The 19,477-nt window shown below is 35.5% G+C and overlaps 1 protein-coding gene and 1 long non-coding RNA gene across 11 annotated transcripts in view; one reads left to right on the plus strand and one right to left on the minus strand.

Moving 5' to 3' along the window:
- Positions 1–19,477, plus strand: part of LOC143249504 (myocyte-specific enhancer factor 2C-like) — a 161,791-nt gene that overhangs the window by 60,343 nt on the left and 81,971 nt on the right. For 2 of the 10 annotated variants that reach the window (XM_076499452.1, XM_076499453.1), the window contains one exon: positions 16,033–16,336. The exons of the other annotated variants lie outside the window; for them this stretch is intronic. The gene's annotated coding sequence lies outside the window, so the exon portion shown is untranslated. The remainder of the gene's footprint in view (positions 1–16,032; positions 16,337–19,477) is intronic. 10 annotated transcript variants of the gene reach the window in all.
- The window catches only part of LOC143249505 (uncharacterized), a 54,428-nt gene that overhangs the window by 31,621 nt on the left and 3,330 nt on the right, over positions 1–19,477 (minus strand). The gene's annotated exons all lie outside the window — the stretch shown is intronic.

Here is a 19,477-nt window from a genome sequence, read left to right on the forward strand (position 1 = left end):
AAATCCATCTATCAGGATTCGATTTAGTAACTTGTCATATGTTTTTGTGAAATTTTCTAAGTAGAAATGTAAGAGGGATGGTACTAAGTGAAGCAAATTGTCTTTCATTATTTGTCATTTAATGAATTTTACTTTTGATATTAGCCTCAAGCTGTGTAGTTAGGGCTATTTGTACTAGCCGACCCTAATTTTCAAACGATGGACTAGAGAAAAGATAGACAGTAAATTCCCCCCTCCAGTGGTACGGCGGTATTTCTACGGATTTACAGTTCTATCAACCGGGTTTCGGGTGTCGTGGTGGGCAAAGCACAGATAGCCATTTTTGTAGCATTTTGCTTAATAAGAAACAAAAACAGCTAGTAACCAGCACCCAACACCACTTTTTGGGATACATCAATTGAACAGTTGAATTTGGTCGTTAGTCGTAAAGCTTCCATAGTCCAAAGTGCGAAGAGCAATTTTGTAACAAGATTACACGAACTCACGAATTCTCAGTTTCACAATTGGACACACTAACCACTAGGTGATGCTTGGCAAAATTTATTGGAGAGATTGCAGTACCTCAAAAATCAATAAACGTAAATGGAATTACACCTAGCAGTCTTATTTTGGGTTGTCAAACCTACGATATCTTAATTTGGTACACGATAAACTGAGTATTAATACATTCAGTAAGATATAAATTACCACTGGAGATCAAGATCGACTAAACGTAGACTCTTAAGTGGACAGCCTGACTTGACCTGCTTATTAGGATTAAGGCGTTCAACTCGTAATCTAAGGGTCGCAGGTTCCAATCCTCGTCGCACCAAACATGCTCACCTTTTCAGCCGTGGGGGCGTTATAATGTTACGATTAATCCCACTATTCGTTGGTAAAAGAGTAGCCCAACAGTTGGCGGTGGGTGGTGATAATTAGCTGCCTTCCCTCTAGTCTTACACTGCTAAATTAGGGACGGCTAGTGCAGATAGCCTTTGTGTTGCTTTTTCGCGAAATTCAAACCAGTTCTCCTCTATTGTCAGGAAAAAAACAACATGGTTAAGAAATGTTTTGAGCCAATTGCTAATGAAAGTAGATTTTTTTTCGATTTTTATAAGTGATAAATATCTTTCAAGTTTTCTTACTTTTTCTGCTTTTGTGTATCTGTCAATAGTATTAGAAAAATAAATCCCCTTGACAATGAAAGGTTATGTGCTAATAGATTATATCCACGAAATGAAACCTGTTTATATTTTGGGCTATTCCTCGGCCATAAGTAGCTTATCATTAAATACTTCTCGTAGAACATATTAAGCAATCTTTTGTTGCTTTTATAACTTAATTTCATTAGTATGTTTTTTCGCACAAGCTGCACGAAGCACAGACAAGCAGGCATACGGATGACTTTATCTCTTGTTAACAGTATTTCATTTCGACTCGCTTGTAGACGTATTCGTTAACTTACTGTCACTGGCTTTCTTAACATTGAAAGAACTCGAAGTTTATGATCAAGCTGCACTTCTTCGAGCATGAAACAAGCTGTTGGCTGAAGGGCAACGTTTAGGTTGCCAAAACAATGTCGGTTATATGCATCACCCAACAGCAACAACAACAAAAGGAACACGTTGGCTCCGGAATCCAGTTTCATATTGTATATTAACAATGTAAGAAAACTAATCTTCTGTGTATATGTGTGTGAGGTAACACACCAGTTATGCAACGTCTAAAGAAGAGATGCTCGTTAGAGCATATGACATTTTAAAGTAACTTATGAAACATCAAAATCTTGTTGTCTGAAATTAAAAATACACATGCATGTATAAACGCAGACTTGTTTAAATAAGTAGTATGGAACTTCCATTGGATGGTCTGAACGTAATCGAACAAAATAAGTTCATAAGCTGGACAAATAAGATACGATGAGGGACAATAATTAACGACGGAAAATATAATTCTATAAAATATACTAAAGTACATAAAAATTCTTTGTTTTCACATTACACTGGCTCGTATTTTTGCTTTGTACGTGTTTTACAAATCGAACTATATGTTATAAATCATTAAACTTCAAATTTCCCACTTGTTTTTATTCACTGTTGTGAAGTTAGTGTATTATATCATATTGAGAAATTTTGTTTGTCTCAGTTACAATACTTAGCATAAGAACTGACTAAAACAACTAGGAGACAACCGCTATTACCCCTCAGTGGCACACACAGCGGCATATTTGCGGACCCACACTACTAAGACTGGGGTTCGATACTCGTGGTGGGCAGAGTACAGATGGCCCAATTTGTGCTTAATTACAAACAAAATGAATATTTTTAAATGTAAAACACATAGGAAACTCCAGCAGTAATTAATGAGAATATTTACAGTATTTTTTGTTATTATTAGAGGCCTTTCATACACAACAGTTCCAGAAAAATGAGGGCCCCCGATGTGTGTGTATGTGTATACACTATTGAAAATAATTATGGGTACACGTGCAGTAAGCGTTTCAAAGTGTCTGTGCAACAAAGTAGCCAATTCATCATTAGTATAATACATTATTACAGATAAAAGAAACTTACAACGCTAGAAATAGTGTTTGGATACCATTGGTGGGCAGAGCACAGATAGCCCATTGTGTAGCTTTGTGCTTAGCTAACTACAAACAAAACAACAACAAAACATTGTACAAATCGTTAGTATTTTGTTTTTGTTTTTTTATAAGGAGAAGTTCATCTTGTTTTTTATGCTATCAAACTTATCAGTATGCGGGTTTGAACTATTGAATGAATTACACATTTTTACTCCCACAACTCACTCAAGTTGTTTGGTTGCCGTTTGATCTTTATAGTTTTCATACAAGCATATATAGCCTTAATATTCATATCAGAATATCAAGGTATCGCTTCACCATATTTCTGTGCAAGCAAGAGTTTTAAATTCTGCATGTTTGACCTGTGACATTTCTGTTAAGTAATAAGCGCACTGATCACCCTAACACTGCATGTATTTTTGGAGGTATTACTTTGGTGTAGCACTGTGATCGTTTGCACAGCAGATAATCGCAAATTAAACTGTCAGCACATGACTTTATACTGGTGCAGTTTATGTTCACACCTACAGGGAGAGAAATTCTTTTACACCCACTTTAATTATTTTTTCCTTGATTACAGGGGTTTGTATTAAAACTACTTTGGAGTTTCTACGACTTACGTTGTTACATTCCGTGTCACCGCATCCAGTAATGCTCTGATCACCTTGCATGTGACGACAGTCCTGCAATGTAATTTCCACTGTTAAAGGCTTCGTCGTAATGCTGTCATGATCAAAGGATACCACTGTTCCACGAATGCTTTACATAATCCATCTAGTGTGCCAGGACGACAAATTCCTAGCGACCTTTTAACAGTCTGGTCACAAAAACATCTACAGGCATTGCTTCTACTTGACGAGTGTGTGCTGATGTAGAATATCATGAATACCGTTTCTTTTTTCAGCTGCTTGGGATATGCGCTGGCTTAACAAATATGTTGTGGAAACAACTTGTGCATTCCTTATTTGCATCGCTTTTCTAGATAGATATTCTTACTTGTGTTGCGTTTTATTGTCTGAGTCATCTGAGCACCTTTTGACGGTGACTTTTATGTTCGTGGATTTTCATGTGTTACAAGGTACCTGACCATGCTTACCACGAATGGGTTATGACTTGTTACAAATCTCTTTAGATGATCCTGTTTTCCAACGCCATTAGGTACAAAATATATCTTACTCTTGCAAATTATTATCAGTCTGAACACATCTTTATGACTTCAGAAAGGGCTGTTAGAAACCTTTCTAAAAGTGTGAATTTTGGTAACATTACACTACCTAAGTAAAACGAAGTAATATGGAAATTTAGTTCTAACACACTGGATTTCATCACGACTTTATAATAGCTGTGGTTGTTATGTGAACTGCTAACTGCACGTTCGAAATAGTTTTAATATAATGAACTCAACCTCCAGTATTTCCAACACTGTATGCAAAATGTACGCATAAATATTTATATCTGTATTATATTAACATAAAATTTTAGCTCCTAGAATATAGGTAGATAAATTCCAATGTTTTCTCATTTTTGTTGGCAGAATAAAGATTAATTATTTTATTACGTGTTCCAGTAGGTTAAATATGCTACCACTACTGCCAATTAGACAACTGATTTTCCGATCCTTCAGTTTCATGTCTCTCCTTTCAAACAAAAATATTTGTTGTCTTTCTTACAGAGCTGATTATGTTATGATTCACGTGGCGATTCAATACAGTTCAGCTATATTTTCTTTTTTTGGGAATGAGCGTGGCTTAGTTTTAGTGTACCGAAATATAAATCTGAGATCTATGGTTCGTCTCCCGTTGATGCAAAACCACGTTTCGTATCATTTGATCGTGGGTGATTTATAAGTGTAAAGGTCAAATCCCTTTATTTGATTAAAGTACCCCAAAAACTGAGGATGGGTGCTGTTAACTACCTTCCTTTCCTCTCGTCTGTTAGTTCCAAACCAGGAACTATTTTCTTTTTTTGGGAATGAGCGTGGCTTAGTTTTAGTGTACCGAAATATAAATCTGAGATCTATGGTTCGTCTCCCGTTGATGCAAAACCACGTTTCGTATCATTTGATCGTGGGTGATTTATAAGTGTAAAGGTCAAATCCCTTTATTTGATTAAAGTACCCCAAAAACTGAGGATGGGTGCTGTTAACTACCTTCCTTTCCTCTCGTCTGTTAGTTCCAAACCAGGAACTATTTTCTTTTTTTGGGAATGAGCGTGGCTTAGTTTTAGTGTACCGAAATATAAATCTGAGATCTATGGTTCGTCTCCCGTTGATGCAAAACCACGTTTCGTATCATTTGATCGTGGGTGATTTATAAGTGTAAAGGTCAAATCCCTTTATTTGATTAAAGTACCCCAAAAACTGAGGATGGGTGCTGTTAACTACCTTCCTTTCCTCTCGTCTGTTAGTTCCAAACCAGGAAAGACTAGCACAGATAACTGTTGTTTAACTTTGTGCAATTTTAAAGATACCTTTCTTCTGTCGAGTGATCCTACGAGTGACGTCAGTTTTATTTCAATAATCGTGACTGTATTTTCTTGGCCATTCTGTTTTTTTTTTTGCCGCTTGCAATGACTCTTTTTCTTTTATTGCAACTTGAAGTTGCTTAACAAACAAGGCACTTCTAATGCATCAAGCTGTAAGAAAGATGATTCTTATGATTTTATCCCTTTGTTAACCTGAAGATGATCTAAGAAGGTTGAAACGTTATTCTGTACTTTATTTTAATTAAAGTGCTAATACCTATACCAGCTGTCTGTAGAATACATTTTTATCCCTTTTTTGGCAGGAGGGGTTGTCACTGACATTCCCTGATTTTTGTAAATATTCACAATGGAAACACTCAAAGAAATTGCTTGGAACTAGGAAAATAAATGTATTTAGCTTTTCTATCCTTTTCTTAGTTGTGAAATTTCCAAAATTGCGTTGCGTGAAACTCTTGAAGAATGAACAACAAGCAAACATTAAAAATATTTCTTTTCGTATCCCCTGGTGGAATATCAGTATGATAATGGACTCATAACACTAATATTATGAGGTTCGTTCCCTTGCAGTAGGCACAGCAAATAGTCCAATGTGGTTTTGCTCTTAACAAAAACACCCCCTCCGCAAGGCTCAGCAATAAGTTTGCTTCTTTTGTTGTTAAGCGCGAAGCTGCACAATGGGTTATCTGAGCTCCGCCTACCACATCTCGAAAAACCCGATTTAACATAATATAAACCTTCAGGCTCACCGCTGTGCTACTAGGGGACTCAGCAGTAAGTCCAAAAACTTGTAACACTAAAAATCAGGTTTCGATATTCTTGGTGGGCGGGGCACAGATAACCCATTTTGTAGCTTTGTACTAAAGAAACAAAACTTCTTGTTTTTATATATCTAGTCAGTTTAAACTTGATTGCTATTCATTGACATATTTATTTTGATACTTTCTTTTGAATCGAACACGGCTAAAACTGACAAACATTTATTGGTGACCTAGGACTTGTGTTTTTAAACTAATGTCACCATTACTTCAGTCAAGCTAGGATTCGTAATTTTTACTAACAATATTCTTGGTCGAGAGCAGTGTATTCCTAATAAGTATAATTTAATTAAATAAGGATCTGAGCTTAGCTTGTTTGGAATTTCACGCAAAGCTACTCTAGAGCTATCTGCGCTAGCCGTCCCTAATTTAGCAGTGTAAGACTAGAGGCAGCTAGTCATTACCATCCACCGCCAACTTTTGAGCTAATCTTTTATCAACGAATAGTGGAATTGACCGTTATATTATAACGCCCCCACGGCTGATAGGGCGAGCATGTTTGGTGCGACGGGGATTCGAATCCGCAACCCTCGGATTACGAGTCGAACGCCTTAACCCACCTTGCAATCCCGAGCCAAGGATGTGAGTCATCGGAATATTGTCGTTATTTACTGTACTCTCTGAACGTATCAAAACATGTTGATGTTTATAATGATAATAAAGTTTCTGTGATATAATTTAATACAAAACAAATCAGGAATGAAAAGAGCGTCTAATTGAACTTTAACAAAATCTTAGATCTGTGTTGTTTCTGTAAGTTTTGTTAAGTATTCCAATTAATTCCTTTTATTCGTTGTCCTCTGATGGGTCAGCGGTAAGTTTGTGTACTTACCATTACATAGTATAGGTTTCGATTCTCTATGTGGACAAAGCATAGATAGACCACTGTGCAGCTTTGAACTAAAAAAAAAAGAGAGAACTGACCAAAAATAACCACCTTTGCTCACCACTACGAACGTTCTGAGTGGTGAATATATAAATCACAGATTATTGTCCAAACCATTTTATTTAATTGCATCGATATAAGTATAATTAACTCTATGCAATGGTACTTAAAATTTGGCTATAGTTATTTTCAAAGCAGAGGTTCATTAATAATTGTTCACCCCACACTGTGGTATCGTAAAAGGGTAACATCCAGGGGCTGTAATAATAAAACTAGTAGGAAAAAAAAGGGAAATAACGGAAGAAGCAAGTCTGGGATCATTATATTCTCAAGATATGATTGCGTTCTAGTTCTTGGGAATGAGCAGAACATTTCTACAAAACTGTATAAATACAGTGAATACAGGCATGACTTGGATTTGCTCGGAAATGAGAGTTCGAAAATTTCTAAAATTTTTCTTCTCAGATTACACTAAAAATTTTAAACAATGAATTATCAATTATAAAATGTTTTTGAGTTATGAACTATTGAAACAGTCTAGAATTTATGTTTTGAAACTAGATGTGCAAATATGCAGTCAACATCTTAAAGGTTTTCACTAGTTTTAATGGGGATAGTATGATATCCTTCGACTAGGGATAAATTGATTGTCACAAGTATTATGTTTCTACCTTTTAAATATTTTAAATATTTTTTAAAGACATATACAATATGACTCTGAGCTTCGATGCCGCTAAAATAAAAATCTAGGTATTTGGTATTTTCAACTTGAATGGCATCTATGTTACATATAGGTTAAACAGCTGGGTCAGAGACATGCTCTAATTGAGAACTAGTGACCAGAAGGAGGGTGACCAACCAGCCAGCTACAACTGCTATTTTTAACTAAATAGTGTTCAGCGGCTTATTGCGGGTTCGAACTTTTGACTTTCTGACATGGTAGCTCGGCATAACCACTAGGCATGCTCGATTCAATATTAGAATTTACAGATCAACAACTTTGATTGCGCATTATTAACTAATTAATTAAAAAAAAAAGAAAAATCTTCTTGCGGCCACTTCACGAAAAACTGGATTTTCAATAAATATAAAACACGTAGTGTTTCCAAATCGAATGAACTTGGAATGACGGAAAATCAGTGTTTAAACTTTCTCCGTATCTGTGATAACGAATAATAGTAAAGGAATTTATACGTTGTTGTTTTTTATTATTCATATCCGAACTTTATGCTTCAAATACCTTTTGAATATTAAAATTATATCTAACTTCACAACACATAAACTCTAAGTTATGGTTAATACTTAAAACAAGAAGAATTGGGATAGTATGGATACATATACAAACACATGCGAAATACGTTAACCCTAAACATACATATACTAACACAAAAATATGATACCATATAATCCATACGCTCTCGAAAAGGGGCAAACTGACCACCTTTTGAAAGCTCTCGGGTTGTGGAGTGTCGTATGTTTGTGTTACATTGATTTCTTAAATCCACTTGTTTTCCTATCATTTATATATCTGTTAAAAACTAGTTAAACCATTTTATAAAACATTATTTTATCGTAAAGTTTTTGTATGATAGTCTCAAAGTTTAAACTTTTGTAACACGTTAAGATATATGCGTTGTAATATTTCAAAACATAAAACTGGATCTCCCGCTGGTGCAGCGGTAAGTCTACAGATTTACAACACTAAAATCAAGGGTTCGATTCGCCTCGATGGAATCAGCACATAGCCAGATGCGGCTTTGCTATACGAAAACATCCACATAAATCTGGATTTTTATTTTTACATTGTGTATGGCAAATTTTTAGACAGTCTTGTCTGTCATTTGGTGGTTCGTGTCATGTATTAGTCCACTTGTTCGTGTGTTGTTGGTTTTTCGTACCCTTCATTTGAGACATTATATTTCAAGTAGTTCGTTCTTATCTCAGGAAAATTGAGGTGCAAAGTCTAAATAGAATGTCATTAGCTAATTTTTAATTTACCTGAGTTGTACAAAATAGGGTTATAATCAACAAAATAAATAACTTTTAATGCATTCGTTTTTGTTTTGTAATGATCGGAATACCGTTTACACGTTACACTACATTACATATTTATCGTTACTACACTTAAACAACTTGTTTTAACATTGGGTAAGTAAATGCCAATTGTAACTCAACCAATCAAGTTCTGAAGAATTTAAAGGCCTGGCATGGCCAAGCGCGTAAGGCGTGCGACTCGTAATCCGAGGGTCGCGGGTTCTCGCCCGCGTCGCGCTAAACATGCTCGCCCTCCCAGCCGTGGGGGTTTATAATGTGACGGTCAATCCCACTATTCGTTGGTAAAAGAGTAGCCCAAGAGTTGGCGGTGGGTGGTGATGACTAGCTGCCTTCCCTCTAGTCTTACACTGCTAAATTAGGGACGGCTAGCACAGAGAGCCCTCGAATAGCTTTGTGCGAAATTCCAAAAACAAACAAAAACAAACTGAAGAATTTAAACATTGTTTTATATAAGGTTATGGCTGAAATTTAAAAACAATTTCGTTACTTTTGATGGATACATCACAGACAGACACATTTTTAGTAGCTCTGAACTTAACAACAACAGCAATTTAAAACTGGTATTTTTGTACAAAATATATTCAACAATAGTGATTGGTATGGTGTCACTTGTAGGTCAGGCAGGTACAATTTGTCTTGACATTAGATAACATGAGCAAGTGTGTGGGCACACAGACAAGTAACAAATAATAAACTGATATTTCGTAAGACTTGCAGTTTTACACAAAAACAGACAAAACATGGAAAGTTGTTAAAGATTTAAGGAAATTAATCATTTTTCCTTAACACTCCGTGACTTTGGACAGACAAGAAGGCTATTCATCATTCTACCACAGCATGCTTAGGAGGTTAATCAAGCCGCTGTTAGAGGTTATTGAGAAAATTAACCGCCTGCCAAGGGGGTCAAAAGAGAAAATATTTCAAATTGAAGTGTACGAACGTCATTTCAGATTGAAGGTTTTTAAATATATTTTAGTACTTCTGTACAGCTTTATGTAACAAGCAGTGAAACTGTTATTTTATGAAAAAGTATAAAATAATGCTCCAAAAAACAGAAAACTTTTTATCATATAAATATCTGTCTGTGATAATCGAAATTTTCATTTTTTAAAATTTCTGTTTAGTTACATTAATAATGAGCTGTTAAGTACAAATAGTAATATATACTACCAGAATATGGCTATTAACAATTTAAACACATTATTTCTGCAAAGAAAAATACATCATTAACACTTAAACAATATATATTTCTAAATTATTGTAGAAAAAGGTATGTTGTTTGATTTTATTTCAAGAACGTCGTAAAGTGGCTATGATTTAATATGTGTATTACAAAATGCTACGATTTAATCGTTTATGTCTATATTCTTTATGTTTGTGTGTGTTTAAACATAGCATGAGAAAGAAAAATGGTCTGAAGTCAAAAGTTTGAACGTACATTTTAAAGAAATATGGAAACGTTGCTTTATTATTCTTGTGGTACAAGAATATTTTTTTTAATCTCGCGCAAAGCTATTCGAGGGTTATCTGCGCTAGCCGTTCCTAATTTAGCAGTGTGAGACTACAGGGAAGCTAGTCATCACCACCCACTGCCAACTCTTTGATCTTCTTTTACCAACGAATAGTGGGATTAACCGTCACATTATAATGCTCCTACGGTTGAAAGGGCGAGCATGTTTGGTGTGACGGGGATTCGAACCCGCGACCCTCAGATGACGAGACGAACGCCTTAACCCACCTGGCCATGCCGGGCCGTGAATATTTATGACACACTTTTATGTTCAATCAGTTTCAAATAATATCGTTTTCTCTATACTTGGCATTGATTGTTTATGATACACCTCACTATCCAGTCAGGCTTTATACCTGCACGTGCAAAGTGTGACTGAAGTGTTGATCGACCTCTGGAATACTTGTCTGTTCGTATAATTAATTCCTTTGGTCTACATGTTTGAATTCATATTTATGTACAGTAAATGTTATGTATGCTTGGGTTAATTAATATTTTAATGTCACTCGTGTTTCCTCTCTCTTTTTTTTTAAGATAAAGTTTGTGTAATATTCTCAGAGACCTGCTCGGTAACAGTAGCATTACGGAAATAGCACTTAACAGACGTGGAAGTTATATATTGTTTGATGTAGTGTTATTATAGGTTTTACCCAAATTTTTATTCAGATACTTAGTCAATAAAATATTTGAAAAATAAATGTTAACATAATTTAATTTCATAACATTGGCACTTTGTGGTTAATAAAAATGTGTAGTTAATTAACCAACCATTTTCCGATGGCTCAAATATTGCAGCCTTAACGTGTTATCGCCAAAGGTTTAACATCTATGTGACTCGGCATGGCCAGGTGGGTTAAGGCGTTCTTCTGAGGATCGCGGGTTCGAATCCCCGTCGCACTAAACATTATCGCCATTTCAGTCGTAGGGGCGTTATAATATGACTGTCAATCCCACTATTCGTTGGTAAAAGAGTAGTCCAAGAGTTGGCGGTGGGTGGTGATAACTAGCTGCCTTCTCTCTAGTCTTACACTGCTAAATTAGGGACGACTAGCGCAGATAGCCCTCGTGTAGCTTTGCGTGAGATTCAAAAACAAACAAACAAACCAATTAACATGTAAAACGGATGCTCATATATTTTAAAGTTTAAAAATCAATATTAGACTTGCTAACTTGTGGTGTGATGAATATCAAATTATGTTTACATATTAGCCCTTTTATTGATATTTAAGCTACTACTTTAACTTCTAAGAGCTTATCGTGTCAGAAATCAAGTTTCAAAACCCATTATGGGCACAGCGTAGATAACACACTGTGTAGCTTAGAGCTTAATAACAAAGAAACATACTAGTTAATTAAAAATCAAATGGTGACTAATGATGTCATATATCAGATTTCAATACTTGTGGTGGACACAGTGTAGATAGCCCATTATGTAGCTTTGTGCTTAACAACAAACTATTTTAATTGAAAATAAAAGAAGTGAAAAATTATACTGTTTGTATAATTTATCTCAAACCAGAGCGTGAGTTTAAACCAAAACGCGAATGTCTTTTCTTATTATTATTAAAGAAGTCCCTTTCTAAAGATAAAGGAGGAAGAATTGATTGCTAACCTGTTGCTATGGTTGTATGAAAGTTATTTGGCATCTCACTGTGCGTCAGTCTGACGCACCGGTGACGTCAGCAAGCTAATATTAGATTTTACCTGGAACGTGACTTGTGTTGAATTTTCGTACAAAGTAAAGTGTCTCTACATGAGTGGACTGAGATGGGATTCTCTTAAAATATTTCATGATATATATCCGTTAATATTAACTTTAGGCTACTTGCTTTTAACTAGTGCATATCCATAAGTGTCATTAGCTCTTCGTATTATTTTCGTAGAGATTCTTATAATGTCAGTAAAAACATATCACGCTATATATAATTAAGCTGTCTCTATTGATGACGTCATCGATTAAAAGAAATTTTGATATGAAGTTAAAGATACATTTTAATGGAGCTTCATTTATATTATGACAGCTGTGGTGTATGAACAAACAATATTTAAGTACCGCTAAGAAACAAACTGGCGTCATGCTTTCTTTGACTTGTTTTTGATACAAACAGTACGTCTAATATTATTTCATTTAAATAGGATTTATATTTGATACTTGTTATGACATAATAGCTTTGGATTTGTGACCGGTATCCTTTAATGTCTTGAGTTATTTGATGATTCGGAACTATTTTAAACAAGACAGAAATGTTTCAAAACATCTTACTCCTTAGGATGTTGACTTAGCAGAAACGTTGAAGTTGTTCTCTGTGTCAGCTGTAATTCAGGTATTGAATTTCGTTTAATAACCTTAAAGAATTTCGAATGGAAAAGTTAAGATGTTTACTGAATGTCGAAATTTTGCCTTGATAAACATTCTCTAGGCCGACTGGTGAAGATTTGTATCTGTAGATGTTCTAACAAAGACAATCTAATAGAACATTCAAAACAAGTTGTTTCTTGTTTTAAAGGAAACTGAGGATCTGTTACACAAATTCCACTGGCCTTTCATAAAGTGAGTTGTAATTTTCCGTATTCTTTGTGACTATTGAAAGAAGTAACCATTTCCGCCTACGTTCAAAATTTACAGATATTTACTTGGAATGTTACGATTTCAAGTCACTGTAATTTTCTATATTAACAGAAATGTGATTTTTGAAGGTATATTTTAACAGCGTATTGGCTTATAATGATAAACCTATTTGTTTTATTTTTTGAATTTCGCGCAAAGCTAGCCGTCCCTAATTTAGCAGTGTAAGATTAGAGGGAAGGCAGCTAGTCATCACCACCCACTCTTTTACCAACGAATAGTGGGATTGACTGTCACATTATAACGCCCCCACGGCTAAAATGGCGAGCATGTTTGGTGCGATGGGGATTCGAACCCACGACCCTCAGATTACGAGTCGAACGCCTCAACCCACCTGGCCATGCCAGGCCCATTGCTAAACCTATGCTGGTAAAACGTGAACTTGTTTCGGAGAAAATATTAAACATTGAAAGTTTTATTGGATAACACAGGTGTTCTACGGCAAAATATCGTTGTCAGGGTTAAAAACCCAGTAGCAGGTGTGAGAGAAAATACATTGAAGACAAGATAACTTGCAGTTTTAAAACACGGTATTGATGTATGTAAGAAATACATGTTTCATTCATTAGGGAAAGACGAATGAATGTGTTATAAAAAAACGTTAGAATGTATCAGGTCGAAATCAATTTTACAGTAGTAGTTTGTGAACTTGCTTGACAGTCATTTTAAAACATAAACACACCACCACTACCTTAACTTAAAATGTAAGCACAGAGACACACTGCTTTGATAGTCAACCTAGAACGTAAGCACAGAAACGCCCTGTCTTGATAGTCAGCCTTAAACGTAAGCACACGCACTGTGGTAGAGTTAACATAAGAATACCTTTTAAACTAATCAAACTCTCACAAAATGACACTATAAATGATCTATTAAGTAAAAATAGTCCTTTTTTTGCTACGCTCACTATTCTATGTTTTTAAGATTAAGTGAATGCTTAGAAGGACCAACAGACTTTTGTATGTTTTTTTTAAATTTGCCCAAAGCTACACGAAGGCTATCTGTGCTACGGACTCTGAACAAGCTTTTATAGTAGGTAATCGTACACTACACTAAGCAAACACTAAAGTGCGGTTTTCTAAGTATTAAGGACAGGTTATTTTAGAGGTTACAAAAATTACTACTAAGGAGGATACATATCACTTTAACCACCACCTATCAGTTGGTTAATAGAACTTATACACGTTGTGCATTCTTTGGCTTGCTTTTGTGCATTTGCTACAAATCTGTATTTAATAAACGACTGTTTTTATAAAGTGTCTGTTTCGTCTGTGTCTCATCTTTTGTCAAATTTCTTTATTTTTGGTTTCAAATTTTGCTACAGATTAGATATAGATTTTTTGTGGACTTATAAAAATCTGTGGGAACAATTGGATTTAAGTAATATGATTAATTGCGATCAAATAGGTTACACATAATTTTTTGAGCACGTTTGAGGTATACTTTTTGCAGGTTGTATTATAACTACATAATAGTACATTTTAGCTACTTTTTAACAAGGAAATGCATCTCAGAACGGCTGGTATGGGTATTGACACTTTTATTGATAAGGAGAGAACAACGTTTCGACCTTCCTAGGTCATCTTCAGGTTCTCTCCTTATCAATAAAAGTATTAATACCCATACCAGCCGTTCTGAAATACATTTTTATGTTAAGTAGGTTTCTCGTCATCAAGAAGGAAATATATTCTCTGGACGATTGTATTAAAATACATATCTATACTATGAAACATGCCATAAGATCAATCGATTCGCAATCAAACAGACGTCGTCACAAGAACTAAGATTAAAAAATAAGCAAACATTAATACGCTTTATTGATTAAACAGTCAATGGCTTATCATAACTAGAATGTGATATGACTTGTAGTAGTTATTTTTAGGATTAAAATGTGCTCGTAGTGGCTCGGAGGTGAGATTGAAGGTTTTTAATGCTAAAAATCGGGTTTCAATACCCTTGGTGATCATACCACAGATATCCCGTTGTTTAGCTTTCTGCTTAGTAGCAAATGAAATGCAATAGGTATGGAAATTACATTATATGAACGACTTTGTCATTGGTTACCGCTGCACAATAATTTGGGCAAGGCTATCGAAGTTTGATAGACCTTTTGTAAATGTTAAGCTGTCGCAAGGTATCATAAAGCAAAGTATCTGATGGTCCTAACGTTTATTACAAAGATTGTTTAACATTTAGAATGTGTTTCAGACTGTGTACTTTAACAGCGTTGTTAAAAATATAGTTTGTATTAGCAACAAGCGTGACTAATCAAAACGTTTTAATCAATCCAAATTAATTCAAACGTTTATTAGTTTAGTGCATTTAAATATTATGTAGTGTAAGTTTGGTTTTCATTGCTACGAAACAAATCATATTGAAAAATGCTGTAAAGCTTTTTTCGTTGCAATTTTGTTAAAGATACGTTTTAAAATTTGGGATAATAAAGTAAATCTAACCAACAACAATAGTTTTCAGTTCAAATATCTCACGAATTTTATAGTTTTTGCTTTCAAACAAGTACAATTTGAAGCACATATAATTTTAAAATATACAGATGTGTTGGGCTTATAAAGTCTGGTGTAACACCCAGCAATGAATTCATGATGGGGAAGACGAAATCTAATAATGAAGGTGAAGACGGTTGGTTGGTAACACAAAACACACGATATTTAAAATGTTCAAACGTTTCGGAATACACTCCTTCCATTTTAAGCGAACATCCCTAAGCTTTGCCAGTTTATCTTTGTGAAAACCAAGTTAAATATTCCGTTCTCTAGTTCAATTAATTTTTAAGGGAAGTGATAAACGAAAGGATAAAAGAAAAGACATTAAAGAGTATCTAACAGAACCAATCTTCCACTTTTGAAACCACAGGTCACAATATTTCATTTAACAATTTGTCATCACCACAGGATCTTCAGGTCTTGAACTCTCTGCATTAGATAAAACTGACTCACAGCTGAACTCATGGCCATACTCTTAACGACTCGCAAAGCTCTTAAGAATTAAAATTGTTCTACTTTTTCACACATAAACTCAATTGTTGTGCATTGTATCTATAATCCTTTGTTTTTGTTGTATTCTTCCTTTTAGGTCCGGCATGGCCAGTTGGTTAAAGCACTCGACTCGTAATCCGAGGATCGAGGGTTCGAATCCTCATCACACCAAATATGTTCGCCGTTTCAGCCGTGGGGGCGTTATAGTGTGACAGTCAATAGCACTGTTCGTTGGTAAAAGAGTAGCCCAAGAGTTGGCGGTGGGTGGTGATGACTAGCTGCCTTCCCTCTAGTCTTACACTGCTAAATTAGGGATGGCTAGCTCAGGTAGCTCTCGTGTAGCTTTGCGCGAAATTCAGTAATCAAACTAAACAAATCTTCCGTTACCTCTTCTCTCAAAAGTGAGTAAACTAGTGATTGTGATATAGTTTTAGCCAATAATCATCTTTATAATAATACAGTTTTCAAATTTCGCTGAAGATGGAACGAGTGTATTCCGAAAGGTTTCGTATTTTATTAACCGTCTTCAACTTGATTGTTATACAAATGTGACTTAAACCACTACGAGGAACCACATTTTGAATGCTTTAAAGTAGCTCTTATTCCACAAATGAAAACTAGCTGGTCTGTTTATATACACCAACGTTATTGGAAGTTTTTTTGTTTTTAACTGACCACAAAGCAAATAACAATAAAAATGTAGATCTGCAGAAGAAACATCAGAGTAGATGAAAATATTTATAAAGATGTCGTATGTCACGTTAACTGGTAACTTTGGTGTTATTGTTACTTTAATTAATGATGTGGATTACGAACATGAATCCCCACCTCCTCATTGGCACAGTGGTGTGACTGCGGATTTACAACGCTAGAAACTGGGATTTATACTCGTGGTGGGCAGGGCACAAATAGTCCATTGTATAGCTTTGTGCTTACCTACAAAAGAAACAAACAAAACCAAGAAACTCTCTGTAAGTACAGCACACAATTCTGAAACCTGTCATGGCCTGCCTGTAGGTTATGACGTTCGATTCGTAATTTGTAGGTTGCGAATTCGAATCCTACCATCAAATATACTTGTCCTTACAGCCCTAGAGGTGTTATATTATGACGATGTTTGGTGATGACTAGCGACCATCCCTCTAGTTTACACTGGTACATTAAGGGCGGCTATTACAGATAGCCCTCTTGCAGGTTTGCGCGAAATTCAAAAACAAAACAGACAAATCGATTATATGGTGGTTAGCAATAAGCTGTTTTACAAAATCTTCTCAAAACATTCCTTTGAAAAATGAAAGGAATTCGATCAAAATTAGAAAGTTTCATGTGGGCGAAACAGTCTTCATTATCTGTTTTCAGATATTGGAAAAAAGCTACTCAAGCGCTATCTGCTTTATCCATCTTAACTTTGAACTAACGGAATCCTAGGTGGAAAGCAACTAGAGATCAACAACACCCACTATCAGTTCTTGAATTACTATGGTGTGGTAAGATTTGTTCGTTACTCTCATAACGCACCAATGTCTACAGAGTGCACAGCGCCATTTTTTACTTTATTTTTGTGGTAAGTGGCGAAATACAGGTCCATAGATCCTCAGTCCACCATTGTAATCAGTAGGTTACATTTATTCATCATAGTTAGAGGGTTGATTACATACTCAAACACCATTGTTAGAGGGCTGATTAATTACTCAGATACTATTGTTAGAGGGCTGATTAATTACACATTTACCGTTGTTAAAGTGCTAATTACTCAGACACCATTGTTATGGGACTTATTATTCAGACAGCATGGTTAGAAGGTTATTTAACACGATATTATCTTTTGACCACAATTTGCTCTCGCAAGTAGGTAAGTTCAAACATAAATGTGTGTTAGCACTGAACAAAAGAACCCGTTCTATCCGGATACAGGGATATATCTCGTATATTTATATCCTCAAATTATTTGTTGACCCATTACTTTGTTGTTTACAAGTTCCATCTTATAATAGATAAAAATGTAATCAAATGTTGTGTATTTAATTTGGAAAATGAAGATTTCTCTTAATTTTGTGTGCATCGTGTTTAGCAAGTAATTGTCATCATTAGCTTTACGTGCAGAACACAGAATTGAACTGTAGTGGAGGTAATATAGCTTAATCAGGTACTTTTGACATCATTAGGCTTCCTTCTGTGCTGTTGGAAAATAATCAGTCGCATGCGTAAAAGACAAGAAATGTCAATTCTAACAATGTGCTAATGTCGGCCCAGTGAATCTGAGTAGCCATTTTTCGCGCCTCGTTACCACCAGAGAAAAACTGTTCTCCGCATTTCAAGGCCACGAGTTGGCGGTGTGTGTTGTTCGATAGCTGCCTTTCATCTAGTCTGTCACTAATGTTAGGGACGGCTAGCGTAGATTGATCTTGAGTGGCCTTGCGTGAAATTCAACAAACAAACGTACCTCTGACGTAGCTTTCTATTTCCAAAATTGTAAAACATAATAAAGTTTCAAAAGTAAATAGAATAAGCCTTACACATCACAATTCTATCTGGAATGTTGTAAGGCACGTTAGCAGAGATGCCAACCATTACGATTTTGGTGTATACATTACGACTATACGCTCATACTGACACATATTACGACTTGTTGCAACTCCCAAATTATTATATATTATATAGGCCTATATAATAAAGTGATAAATTGTTCCGACAGGGCTTGAAAGGGATGAAGAGAAAATTTCTAGTGAGATTACAAATAAATTTTGATTATAAATAAAAGACGTAGTCCAAATGGATACTTGCGATAATCATATTTGTGCTTGAAATAATAAAAAATAATTGTATCTCCGACGTCTACCAATAGTTTGAGTGCGGTGCTTCTCCATACTGGGTACGTAGGGGAATCCATATTACGTCATCAGTGCTTGTCAGTCAATCAGCGCTCGCGTAGATGGGTATTTCTCGTTTTCTAAGCAGCATAGAAACACCAATGCGATCGTTCATAAGTTGGAAAAAAGTAGAGCTGTGACGATTACACGATTAACCGGTTACGGCTAGGTTACTGCTCTTAACCGGTTACAGATTTCCTAACCGGTTAATCTAAGATTTTTTTCCGAGAAAAATAAACGAGGGAAAACAATACGATTATCGGCATTTGCGTGTAAATATTCCATTATTTGACCTTGACATTGGTATGTTTGCCTATCGCGATTTTACGAACTGCTTTCCTTTTTGTTTGGTTGAATTTTCGTTGTTGTTGTTGTTGAAATCCTTTAGAGTTTTTGTTAACGTTTGGTGCGGCCGTCACGCGCAAATTCCTAGGGCTGTGACGATTACACGATTAACCGGTTACGGTTCGGTTACGAGGCAAAGATTAACCGGTTACAAAAGTCCGTAGTCGTCGCAGCCCTGAAAAAAAAGAGGCCTCGTTTACCAGATTATCTTGTTTCTGGCAAACCTAAAAGGACTAAAACTGTGAATCAAAAATTTAGGAAAGAGTATAATGCAAAATATTCGGTCATTGCATCAACATTCAATGACAATCATGAGTTTTGTACAGT

This window comes from Tachypleus tridentatus, chromosome 4 (assembly GCF_004210375.1).
Source record: "Tachypleus tridentatus isolate NWPU-2018 chromosome 4, ASM421037v1, whole genome shotgun sequence".
Taxonomy (NCBI): domain Eukaryota; kingdom Metazoa; phylum Arthropoda; class Merostomata; order Xiphosura; family Limulidae; genus Tachypleus; species Tachypleus tridentatus.